The sequence below is a fragment of the Triticum aestivum genome, chromosome 4B (assembly GCF_018294505.1).
Source record: "Triticum aestivum cultivar Chinese Spring chromosome 4B, IWGSC CS RefSeq v2.1, whole genome shotgun sequence".
Classification (NCBI taxonomy): domain Eukaryota; kingdom Viridiplantae; phylum Streptophyta; class Magnoliopsida; order Poales; family Poaceae; genus Triticum; species Triticum aestivum.
The window spans coordinates 313,847,547-313,860,654 of NC_057804.1; positions in this window are offsets into that span (position 1 = coordinate 313,847,547).

Here is a 13,108-nt window from a genome sequence, read left to right on the forward strand (position 1 = left end):
TCTATCTAGATTCAATCTCGTAGTTGAATTCGGATTGGAATTTGTTTTGCGCACTATTCAGTAAAACAGGCATAACTTCCTCATACGAAGTCCGTTTTGACTCCATGAGTACTCAAACTAAAGCTGGTGACGAGCCGCATCTAAATAGTTTTAGAAGCTTTTTCAATATTTGGCACCTCAAAATCGGATTCTAAATAGGTCTTTTTGCCCTCCGAAGTTCGCGAACACAGCTTGTTCCAGTTTTTCAGGCCAGCTTTAGAATTTTTTTACTCCTCATATCAAATCAGAATTGAGTGATTTATTTTGCATTTGAAAGCTTGAATTAGTAGCATTCTTGGAAAAGAATTATCGGAAAATTGGCTCAAACTATTCAAGAGGAAAGTTGGAGAGAGAGTTGTTGTATATCCTGCTTAGCAGTTGTTTTTCATCATTATCTTTACTGCCATTGTGATCTTCACTTATATCTTGCTGTCCAGAGCTACTTAGTATCCTTCATTGATGCTAGTTATGCTATGCCGTGACCTCATTAGTGTTCTAGGCTCGCGTCTCTAGTCCGTTCTAGCCTAGGACCAGCACAGTACCGTCGTTGAGCGTTTATTCAACATTGCATCTTTGAATTGATTATTGCTAATATTTTGCTACCATATATAGCCAACCCAGCTCCACATATTTCTACACCGTGTATACGTACGTTCCATTGGCAATCGCTTTACACAATCTTCAGAGTTACTTGACACCGCTGGTTGCTTGTCACCACCTGCCGCATGGTAAAAACTTGTAATATATTGATATTTGCTTTACTGTGAGCATACAACCACATCCTAGTAGTTCATAGGAACATTATTCTCGAATTTTGTTTCTTGTTTCTACTAATCATGACAGGTTCCGGAGATGGAAGTTCTTGGACGACGGACACATCTTCACCATCACGAGAGTTGGGACAACACACACAAGCATATGGTCAGGTTATGTCTTTACCATCATTTGAGGGTAGATTTGATCCTGCTATTTATCTAGCTTGGGAGCTTGAATTAGAAGAAGTTTTTAGTCACCATGATTTTTCTGAACTTGAGAGAGTATGAGCTACCACTAGAGCATTTACTGCTTTTGCTTCTATTTGGTGGAGTGTACATTGTAAGAAAAACATTGATAACCAACCCACAACTTGGAAAATTTTGAAAGTTGTAACAAGACAAAAAAATTTCCTCCTTACTATCGTCGTGAATTGCTTCGCAAATTGGAACAATTAAAACAAGGCGGTAACACTGTTCATGCTTACTACCAAGAGTTCAAATCTTATATGCATCATTGTGACATAGAAGAATCTGAGGATGATACAATGAATAGATTTTTTGGTGGTTTGAACCATGATATCCGTGCAAGATTTCACTATATTCCTCGTTGCATTACTGGTATGTATGTTCGCGCTTGTACCTTTGAGAGACAGATAAAGGAGGATGCATTGGGTGACTACAACAACTACTATTCCAGTTCATGCTCACCACCGCCGGTTGGTTCCTCCACCATTGCACCTACTAGAGCAGCCCCACCTCAGATTGTGAGCGCGACATCATCTCAAGTGCATGGTGCATTGTCAACGCCCGTACCTACATCAGCTACATCTTTGCGACAAGGTAACAGTAAAGGTATTAATGATATAACTTCACATGAGAATGATGCATCCCTAGTTAACTTTAATTGCAGGTGTATGGGACATTTGTACAATCCACATATGAAGATAAGGGAGAAAGAGGAATTTACTTGCTGTTCAAAAAGTTCTCTCACGTCACTTTTGGCCAAAGAGAAGATAGAGTCCAAGTCTCTCACGGTTTGGCCTCAGATTCGGACTGCACAGACATACCTAACTCAAAACATCCATAACTTTTTCATCCGGACTCCAAATTGGGCGATTCTTTTTCAGTTGGAAAATAGATTTCGTGCACTTTCCATCCCAATTGGATTCACCTTCAAATTCATCCGGAACATTGAGTTATGGACGAAATAATCCGATGCTGTAGCAGAATCTGAGTCAAACTAAAAGTTCAAAGGTGTTATGTCACCTCCACTTGGGCCCATTGGCCTTGTACGACCTAGGGTTAGTTTTAGGCTGCTTTGGGACGTCGTCCCACCTCCTTGGCCGCCCCCCCCTTGCTCCTATATAAGTAGATCCATCTAGTAGCTTTTCCCTTGGGATTTATTTCGTTAAAAGTTAGCCATTGCAACTTCGTGTACTTCGTTTGTGTTCAACGACCAGACCAAGACCGCTTACGGATCCCCACCTTTATCAATACTTCATATATACTCACAATATTGAGATTGATTTTATCATATTCTAGCTTGTTCTTCGATTGCTTGCAGGAATAGACCTTCGTGGTCAGGTTGATTGTGCTCCGGGGTGGTCAATAACCTCTCGAAGTTGGTTTAGTGATTGTTAAGGCGCAACATCATGCACGTTTGTAGTCAGATCGTCAAAGTCATCTTCACCCAATCGATAGTTATCATCTCATTGAAAGATCGGGACCCTCGCCTCTATCAGGTGGTTCACCTCTTGCTTCTCGGCCCTCAAGGACTTGTTCCCACCATATGAGCACATAGTCTTGGAACTCAAGGGATGCCATAGCGATCTTCTTCTCTTCCTCATAGTTGTGCAAACAAAAGATTTTGTTGACCTTCAATGCCCATGATAGGTACTCTTCGGGATCATTGCTTCGATTGAACTTGGGCATGCTGAATTTTAGCTTGCCGTAGCGTTGCTCTTCATTGTGTTGTTGTCGAGGGTAATGATGTCGCCCTTGACGTGGAGGATAATCAACCTCATGTTGCTCTTGGCATGGAGGATGTCCGTCATCTTCTTGCTCATGTTGAACTTGAGGTTGTGGAGGAGCTTGTCGAGCTTGTGGAGGAGCTTGTCGAGCTTGAGGAGGAGCTTGAGGAACTTGACATTGCACTCTTGGTTGGTAGTTCTGCTCTTGGATTTCTTCTCGAAGTGCTTCCTCTTGGTTGCGCCTATCACAGTTGCGCTTGGCAATGGCTCGACTTGATTCTTGAAGGGCATGTTGCGCCTCAAGAGCTTGTGCTTCACGTTGTTGTTGTTGAAGACATTGAGCCTCGGCGTCTTGTTCTTCTTGATGTAGACGCGCTCGTTCTTCCTCTTGGCGACATTGACGTTGTCGTTCTTGAGCTTGTGCAAAAGCAACTTGGTGTGGTTGAGGATGAAGTACTTGCTCGTCTACTTGCTCTTGTGAATGCTTGTCGTGTAGAGGATTGCGAGATGCATGACGGTCTTGACGCGCGGCCCGTCAAGGAGTGTTCAATGTCGGTGTACTTGTGCCGGAGAAGGTGTCGTCGAAGTGTCGACTTGAGCGGCTCCGTATTGAGTATGAAGAAGTTGAAGGAGGGCGGTTCACCAACAAGGTGCGGATCTCGTCCATTATTGCATCGTTCTCTTGCTTGTGAGCGTCGAGCTTGTTGTCGAAGTAGTCCCTTGTACGTTGCTCGGAGAGTCGCAAGTCGGTGGCGAGGTTGTCGATGCGGTCGGTCATCGCTTGTTGCTCTTGATGCAACGCTCGTTGTGCACCAAAGAGGTGGCTCTTGGTGACGAATGATGACATGTCGTCGTCTTGCTCAATGAAGAGTGGGTTGGTAGAAGAACTTGGCCTATCCATCATTCCAAGTTAAATGTGAGTGGGAGAAGGAGAAGAACTTATACCAAATGTACCTTGACCAATGTTGAAGGTGGATTAAGATCACTCAAATGCGGACAATGAAATAGCACAATTGGTACCAATTCTTGTCAGTTCTCGCACCTACACAAGTAAAATCTTATGGTGGAGCTTGGTTAGGATGGTGGCACAAAATTTGATGCAATTGCTAGTTTGACTGATAGAGGCAAAGGTGTCCCGTCTTTCAATGAGATGGTGGCTATCGTTTTGGTGGAAGTCGACTTTAATGATCCGACTACGAATGTGCGAGGACATCGCGCCTTAGCTATCGCTAAACCAACTCCGAGAGGTTATTGACCACGCCGGAGCACGATCAACCTGACCACGAAGGTCTATTTCCTGCAAGCAAACGAAGAACAAGCAAGAAACTAAGATTGCAATCTGGATACTGCGAATAACAGAGGAAAGCTTTATTAATGAAGGTGGGGTTCTATGATGTCTTGGTCTGGTCGTTGAACACAAACGAAGTATGCGAAGTTGCAGCTATGGCGAACTTTTAATATAAACAAAACCCCAAGTCTAAACGACGCCCTAAGGGTTTTATATATGGAGGAAGAGGGGGGAATTTCGTGGCCCTTGGGGAAGGGGTCCGAAACCAACCCTATCTCTTGTTTCCCCACACATACGGACTCTAAAAACAGCCTATACTCCAGTATTTCGAAAATACATGGGCCTGGCCCAATAATAAGGTGACGCAGCACCTAGAATAGCCTCTGGACGAAAGTTATGAAGTAGCATCTTGTATATTTTGTCCAAGGCTTCATGCACTCATTATGGTGGCTTCAACGTCCTGAAATCATCACTTGTAACTCTGTTCTTGTTCCCCTTGCGCATGCCATCATCTCCATGCTTGTTCTTGCTCCAATGTTCATCCTTCTCCAAGCTAGGCCCTTCATTTGTAAGAAAAACAAATATATCCAATTTAGGCAGCACCATATTCTCATGAATATTAGAATCGTTACCAAGAAACGAAAGTACCTGGTAATTTAATTGGCGTGCGCGAGCTCTAGTAATTGGTCCAGTATGTATATCATCAGGGGATGTGGGTGTAACAATGGTATAGATGTCCTCATCATCCTCCCCTTCTTAAAATGAAGTCGTCCTCGACAGAAGCTCATCTTCCTCACCCAAATAAGGCTTCAAATCTGCAATGTTAAAAGTGGGACTAACCCCAAAATCTGCAGGCAGCTCAAGTTTATATGCATTATCATTTATTTTCTCTAAAACCTTAAAAGGACCATCAGCACGTGGCATTAGCTTTGATTTGCGCAAATCAGGAAACCTATCCTTACGCAAATGTAACCAAACAAGATCTCCAGGTGCAAACACAACATGTTTTCTACCCTTATCTCCAGCAAGTTTATATTTAGCATTCATACGCTCAATGTTTTCCTTAGTTAACTTATGCATTTTTAAAATCAATTCAGCACGTTGTTTAGCATCAAAATTAACCTTCTCTGAAGATGGAAGAGGCAACAAATCAATAGGTGCACGAGGTAGGAAACCATACACAATTTCAAAACGGCACATCTTAGTAGTGGAATGCAATGAATGATTATAAGCAAATTCAATATGAGGCAAGCATTCTTCCCACATTTTCTTATTATTCTTCAAAACATCCCTAAGCATAGTAGACAATGTTATATTGACTACTTCAGTTTGTCCATCAGTTTGGGGGTGACAAGAGTACTAAAAAGCAGTTTAGTCCCCAACTTAGCCCATAAACATCTCCAAAACTGGCTAAGAAATTTAGTATCATGATCTGAAACAATAGTATTTGGCACACCATGCAAGCGAATAATTTCACGAAAGAACAAATCAGCAACATTAACAGCATCATCGCTTTTATGACATGGTATAAAGTGTGCCATTTTCGAGAATCTATCCACGACAACAAATATGTTATCCCTCCCCTTCTTTGTTCGAGGTAGACCTAAAACAAAGTCCATACATATATCCTCCGAAGGAACACTAGGTACAGGCAAAGGCATATATAAACCATGAGGATTGAGTCGTGACTTAGCTTTTTGACATGTAGTGCAGCGAGCAACAAAGCGCTCAACATCTCATCTCATTTTTGGCCAAAAGAAATGTGTAGCAAGTACATCCTCCATCTTCTTCACGCCAAAGTGTCCCATTAATCCTCCTCCATGCGCCTCCTGCAACAACAAAAGACGAATGGAGCTAGCTGGAATGCATAGCTTGTTAGCACGGCACACAAATCCATCATTAACGACGAACTTGTTCCATGTTCTTCCTTGTTTACAATTCTGCAATACATCTTTAAAATTAGCATCATGCACATATTGATCTTTGATGGTCTCCAAACCAAATATTTTGAAGTCAAGTTGTGAAAGCATAGTATAGCGATGAGACAATGCATCAGCAATAACATTTTCTTAGCCTTCTTGTGTTTAATGACATAAGGGAAAGTCTCAATGAATTCAACCCATTTAGCATGTCTACGATTCAGTTTAGCTTGACTTTTAATATGTTTCAAAGATTCATGATCAGAATGTATAACAAATTCTTTGGGCCACAAATAATGCTGCCATGTTTCTAAAGTCCGAACAAGAGTATATGATTCTTTATCATAAGTAGAATAATTCAGACTAGGCCCACTCAATTTTTCAGAAAAGTATGCAACATGTTTGCCATCTTGTAATAACACACCTCCTAATCCAATTCCACTAGCATCACGTTCAAGCTCAAATGTCTTATTAAAATCAGGAAGTTGGAGTAAAGGAGCATGTGTCAACTTATCTTTCAACACCGTGAAGGCTTCTTCCTGTGCGGTACCCCAAACAAAAGGCACATTGTTGTAGGGTCAAACCCTAGGTGGGATCTTTTCACACTTGGAGGGGGAAAAGGAGGAAAAACACTCAAGAACACCAAGAACAAAACTCTCAAACAAACCCAAATATCACATCCACTAGAGTAGCATACATGAGATCCACAAGATTACATGAACAATTCAAGGAGAATAGCACTAGGTAAGTTCTTCCCACTAGGTGAGGTCTTGATGTTGATTTTCTCCAAGAGGAGGCCTTGACAATCCAAAGGATTCTTCCCTAGGTGGGGGCTTGATCTCCAAAGAGGAGGGGATACAAGGAGCAAAGCTCACAATGTTTAATCTAATACTTTGCTAACCTTCCAAAAGAGCTAGGGGATGGATATATAAAGCCTAGGGACAAAACTTGGGGGAGGGATACAAAGGACCAAAAAGTCCCTAAAATGCGTGGCCACAGAGGAGGAGTCCGGGCACCCGGACCGGTCAGGGGCTCCGGAGGGGGTGGGGGCGAACCGGGAACCCAGGGAGCCAAAGCCCGGGCACCCGGGGTGGCCACCAACGGCTGGGCGGAGCAGGCCGGGAACCCGGGTTGAGGGCCCGGGCACCCGGTGGTGGTGTTGGCGTGGCCCAGGGTGCCGCGGGCACCCGGGGTGGGCTGGCTGAGGCCCGGATGAGGGGGCCGGGAACCCGGGGCCTTGGGGCCGGGTACCCGGGGCCGGCTGGCGCATCTCCCAGGCCGAGGCCGGGCACCCGGGGCCAAGGAGGCCGGGCACCCGGGGTGTCCAGGGGCTGTGGCCCTTGCTTGTTCTCCTTCTTCTCTTCTTTCCCTTGCTTCATGGTTGCTTGAATCTCTGTCCTCTCCTTCTCACTATCATCTTCTTGGTACCTAAGCATGAACAATGTTTCCGTTTGAGGTAGAATTCAATCCTCACATGAATCCAAACGAGAGTTGAATAGGAAAGAGTTCACCCCGTTCTTGATGGCGCGTGCACGTGCTCTTGTCATTGGTCCACTTGGTGCTTGCGATGGTGATGGAGTGTTGCTGCGAGTAGTCGAGGGATGCTTCGCATCATCTTCCACCCTTGGGAGAGATCCGTCCACGGATCGTGCTCTTCATCACCATCGTACTTGGCCAAGTCTTTGACGTTGAAGATGTTGCTAACGTTGTACTTGTCGCGTGGGATGTTGACCTTGTAGGCATTGTCGTCATAGCGTGCGATCACCTTGAATGGTCCGTCGGCTCTTGGGAGTAGCTTGGACTTGCGTTCCTTGGGGAAGCGGTCTTTGCGGAGATGTATCCAACATGGCAAAATATGACAGATTCAAACATGGCAGGAACAACGATAAGTAGGCATGTTGGTGAGCTTGAACCACTCACCACAGAGCAATAGATGGCATGACAAGGCAACCAACAGTAAGAATACATGTTTATGAAGCTAAGCATGGCAAGATCAAGTTCATAGCATGCTTGGATCACAAACAACAATCATGGCAACATTGAACTTAATGTTAACAGGATGACAGCAACATTATTTAGCAACTTTGGAGCATGATAACAACAATCTAAAGGAAGCTATAAATGCAACCAGGGGCATGAATGGCTAGAGCATGACATGGATAACAAAACATCCTTAGTGAACATCTCCAGATTATGCATAGAATGACTTGTAGCAGCAGGTTTACATAGCATCACGAAATAACAGATTCAGCCTAGCAAAACAGTAACAGCAAGTACACTACTTCACGAGCACGATTCACTCACCACAAGTCATTGCATGACAAGAATAGCATAGCATCAGCAAGAAGACATGTTTATGAAACTAACCAAGGCAATAACAAGTTCATAGCATGCAAGGATCAACTACAACAACCTTGGCAAAATTGAATAACATGTAAACAATCTGCCAGGAAACATTTTATAGCAAAAGTAGAGCAAGAAAATGACATGCTCGACTACTCCATAATTGCAAACAGGGGCATGAATGAATAGAGAATAACCATATGTTAAAAACATACTTACTGAAGTATCTCAAAATATGCTTGGATCTCTCTGTAGCCTCAAGTTTACATGGCATAAAAATAACAGCAGAACAGGGACTGAAATCAGCAACATCATGAAGCCTAGTTTGCATGCTTGTTCTAGTCACCACATTGATCACAAAAATACATGGCATACACCCCTGTAAAGATGGCATGATGTAGCACAAAACACATGTAGACATCAAACTCATAGGATGCACACATCAAACATGGCAAAAATGACAAATGAACATGTTTTGTTAACAGACAGCAGACAAGTTTATATAGCACTCTTGCAACGATGATTCAGGCATCAAGATGGACTCAAATGAACATGATGCAATGGAACAAAATGAGGAGCATCTCTCAATAAACAATTTGACATATTACACGCACAAAACGGAGCTACGGATGCAGAGTTATGGCAGGTCAAATGGGGCACCAAAATGCAAATAAATTAGGGACTGCAGTTTTTTTACCACGAAAACAGTGAGCGTGGGGAAACTATGCATCGCTTAGGGCGAGGGATAGGGATGGATCCGAGGCTCACCTTGCTGGGCCACGGCCCAGGTATGCGGGGACGAAGCGGGCCGGCGTGCTGGGCTGCGGAGCTGGCTGGGCCGCGGGGGAGGCCCACGCGGGGGAGGAGCTCAGTCGTCTTCCTTCCTGAACGGTGATGAGGCCGACGGCGCCGGCAGTCAACGGCGACGGAGGGCGGCGGGACTCGGCGATGGGGCGCGGAGGAGGCCAGATCCGGCGAGGGGAGGCCGGGTCCGGGCGGATCTGGTGCGGCGGGTCCATTCCCGGCGACGAACGGCGGCGGTGACGAGCCTGGCGGGGCGCGCGGGACGACGCCGACGAAGACAGCCGCGGGGCCTGGTGGCGCGGCCAGGGCAGGCAGCGGCGGAGGAGGACGCACAGGGGGGCGGCGGCGCGCTCCGGCAACGGCGCGGCGGCGGGGCACGGCGCGGGGGAGCCGCGGGAGGCGAGGCGGGCGTGGAGCACGCCGGCGTCAAGGCGCACCGGGCGGCGAGGCGCGCCGGGACGGCCGCTGCGGGCACGACCGGGAGGATGGGCCAGGCGGCGGCGGCGCGAGGGCCCGCGCGGGCCCGCGATGGGCTCCGCGGGCCGGCGGCGAGGTGGGCGCGGGGGCGCCACGTGGCGGCCTCCAGATGGCTGAGGGCGGTAGTGCGGACGTGTTCGGTCCGATCCGGACGTGTCCGGCGGCGGAGAGGGAACGGGGCTAGGGTTTCGGGGGGAATCATCCGCGAATTTGGATGGGGAGGGCATATTTATAGATTCTGGGAGCTAGGAGAGTCCAAATGAGGTGCGGTTTTCGCCCACACGATCATGATCGAACGGCGGAGAGCATGGAGGGGGTTTGGATGGGTTTTGGGCCACTTTGGAGGGGTTTTGGGCTGCAAGACGAAAGGGGCTTCGGGCTAACTCGGTTAACCATTGGAGTATCAAACGACCTCCAAATGGCACGAAACTTGACAGGCGGTCTACCGGTGCTATACCAAGGCCGCTTGGCAAACCTCGGGCCATTCCGACAAAGTTTAACACCCGCACATGAAAAGAGGCAAAAGGGGCGCTGGGGAACATTGGAGTGCCGGATTGCAAAACGGACAACGGGGAAAATGCTCGGATGCATGAAGCGAACACGTATGCAAAATGAGATGCACATGATGACATGATAAAATGCAACACGCAAACAAATGACATGGCAACGACGGCGAATAACTGGCAGACACCTGGCGCATCGAATCCGGGGCGTTACAACACTCCTCCACTAACAAGAGATCTCGTCCCGAGATCTTAGGACCGAGACGAAAGGGAAAAGGGACGAGGTGAAACAAGAACTCAAGAGAAGAAGCAAAGAATCCAGAGCACTCAAGAAGAAGAGAGGAACGACGAGAATGACTAGAATCAAAAGCTCACGGAATCGGATAGACTATGAAAGCACTCCGGTTAGAACGAGATAAGGAACGAATAAGACTGAAAGGATTTAGGCAGCACTCCAACTGACATGGAAAGAATAGAACATGAGCTTCACGAGATGGGATGACACTTGACGAGGTGAACAACACAATGCCTCCGGAAGGATTGAAAGAATTGAATGAAAAGAACTTAGAAGGAAGGGTTGAACGGAGTTGTTGAGAGAATCAACAACGAAAAGACTAAGCTTGTTGTGGTCTTATAGGTAACAACTCAAGATCATGAGGTGATAACCGGCCACAAATGGAAATGATTGGATAGCTGAGAAGAATGAAGAAATGCAAAACTCCACTTCAAAAGAATACGGAGAATTAATTATTCTTCAAGACGCGAGAAGAAAAGATACTTGAATTCTACCAACAAGAATCTTGATTAACTCTTGAAGAATGAATTAAATCAAGAAGATCCACCATGAAGAACTCCGGTGACAAAAGGATGATGAGATAGAATAAAAGGATGAAAGAATAAGATTAAAGCTTGCGGTGATTTAAATGGAGGTCCCGACGAAATGGCCGAGGGAATTTGAACTCCGAAAAAGAAAAGATGAAAACACTTGGAACTAGAATTTATTCACCAAGAACAAACTCCGAAGGAAGGGATTAATCACTTTGAGGAAATAAGAATAAGATTTATTGTATGCTTATCCTTCATCAAATTAAATTGATGACAACCGGATTTGGCATGCAACTTACTCTTGTTGAAAAAGGATTAAGGGGGGTTTAGCTCAAAACTTGAGAAAGTCTTCATGAACCACCGGTAGAATTCGAAAATGGCTGATGAAAGAGACTGAATCACCGGGAAGAAATTAGAAGAACCAATAAGCTAGAGGGGATTTAGATGCAAAAGAACAAAGAGACAACAAGCTGATAAGGAATACTTGACAGATGCACTAGGATAAATAGAGAACGATAACTGGAATGATGGCCTCCGATGAAAAGAAACGGGAAAACAACTTCTGACATACTCCGGATGGTGAGAAAAAGGAATATCTGACAAATGGAATAATATGAGAGGATAATATGAAGCTAGAACCATTAAACTTCGAGAGAATGGACAAGATTTAAGAAGAACTCTTCTTCGGTCTTCCAATGACGACGGGAAACAGCACCAAAATTACTGAGATACTCCGGTAGAATGAAAAGCAAAGAGGTTGAGCCAACAATGAAAATGATTTGAAATTGATCTTGGAAAAGATCTGACTGATGAAATTCATACTTACGTCACACTTGAAAAGAATTGAGAATAACTCCAGGGGAATTAGAAGAGTCAGGTAAGATCCTGGGAAAAGACCTGTGGGTTAGGGCCCACTAAAGAGAAAAACACCATTGAAAAGGATTGTTGAACAGGTAGCTAATGCACCGGAATAATTGAAATATTTGAATGAGGTGATAACATCGAATTAATTTGATCACAGACGAATCTCCTGAGATGTCTTCCGAACACTCTGTAAGGATTGAATGGCGAGAGGCAAACGAGCAAGGAGAACACTTGATCCAAGGAAAAGAATATGATCAACCCGACAAAAAACTTGAACTGAGTCCACCGGAAAGGAAAGAGATGATGAAAGTCAAACGAGACGAGAATTCACCGGTTGAGATAATTTAAGAAAGACTGAAGAGGTTCCGCACGAATGAAATTGATGCTGGAAAGAGACTCAAATTCCGGGAAGAAGAGGGTGGGAGGGCGGGAAAACAAAGGCAACTGGAAGGGAGAACCGAAGAATATCTTGAAGAGAAAACGCCGGTTGAAAGAAAGCAAAGGCTTTGCACGAATAGGATGGATACTCGATTACGGACTCCGGTTCTGAGAAGAAAAGGGGTGGGCGGGTGGGAAAAGAAAACAACTGAGGATTGAACTTGGCAAAGATGAAGATGCTCAAGTCAACTTGACGAGAAATGCACCGGATAAAAGAGCTGAGAACCAACTACCGGAAAACCAACTGCGTGATCCTAAAGAAAAATTTGAAGGGGAAGAGGATTTAGTTCAAAACACCTACGTCAAGGTTCCTTACCAGAGCGACGAAGGGGCAGAGGAGTAAAAAGAATCCTACTCTCCGATATAAGTAGACTCTGAAACAGTTTTTCTTCTAGATTCAACAACGGCCAAACTACACGATCAATCAAGGGGGCTCCTAGGGTCGGTCGAGGCTCTGATACCAACTTGTCACGCCCAATATGCGAACCTATCCAAAAGGAACTCGAAGGTCCCACCAAGGATAGACCCGCATATTGAAACACTTTTGCAAGGTGGATATCATTACATCAACATTACATAATAGATGGGGATACATACAAGAGGCATACAATGGCACACGAATACAACAATACATCATACACCAGAGCACCATCCGACTATGGATGAAACACAAGCAGAAACTCAAACGACATCCACCCTGCTAGCCCAGGCTGCCGACCTGGAACCTATCCCCTGATCGAAGAAACAGAAGAAGAACTCAACGCAAGCAAGCATCGCTCTCGCGTCATGATCATCGCATAACCTGTACCTACAACTGTTGTTGTAGTAATCTGTGAGCCACGAGGACTCAGCAATCCCATTACCATGGGTATCAAGACTAGCA